Raw genomic sequence first — 1,005 nt, 5'->3', positions numbered from 1 at the left:
TATATATGTATATAACTTAAGTTGAATTTAACGTTAGTGTCTTATGAAGATAAATTTATAAGTACTAAAATTGCAGAAGAATTCGTTACTTGGCAGTTTAGCTTAATGGTAAAGCACTTGACGCTTAATCACAGGAATTTGAGTTCGAGTCTCATGGCTGGCCGGTAACGTATTGTTCTGCAATGTATGGATAATTTATCCTGATCACGCTATTTGTTAACATTATCACGCGTTTTAGAATAAAAAAATGTTAAAATATATATATATATATATATATCCGAGTTTTGTATGATTGTGCACTAAAGAATATAGTAATCAATGAAATTCCAACATAGTCTGATTTTCACGTTAGCAGCAGCATTAGTAGTAGTAGTAGCAGTAGCAGCAGTGACCGTCGTGTTCCGTCAATTGTGGAATACGACTGTCACTGCTACAACACAAATCTGATGATTGCGTAACGCATGAAAGTACCAGCTCTATCACAATACATATATGATATTCTATTATTATAATATTGTAAAAATTGTAAATAACAAAACGTGGAAATCAGACTGTTAGAATTTCATTGATTAACATATATATATATATATATATATATATATATATTAATCAATGAGATTCCAACAAAGTCTGATTTTTACGTTTTTCGCGTGGCTCAGTGGTTAAAGCGTTGGGCTTACAATCATGAGGTAGTGAGTTTGATTCTCGGACCGGACTGTGTGTTGTGTTCATGAGCAAGACACTATATTTCACGTTGCATCTGTTCACTCAGCTGTAAAAATGAGTTGCAACGTCACTGATGCCAAGCTTTATTGGCCTTTGCCTTTCCTTTGGATAACATCACTGGTGCAGAGAGGGAAGGATGGTATGCATGGGTGACTGCTGGTCTTCTATAAACAACCTTGCCCGGACTTGTGCTTCGGAGGATAACTTTCTAGGTGTAATTCCATGGTCATTTGTGACCGAAGAGGCAGGTGTCTTTACCCTTTTACCCTTTATATATAT

This window comes from Octopus bimaculoides, chromosome 7 (genome assembly GCF_001194135.2).
Source record: "Octopus bimaculoides isolate UCB-OBI-ISO-001 chromosome 7, ASM119413v2, whole genome shotgun sequence".
Lineage (NCBI taxonomy): Eukaryota > Metazoa > Mollusca > Cephalopoda > Octopoda > Octopodidae > Octopus > Octopus bimaculoides.
Note: the sequence above shows the minus strand (reverse complement) of the source record.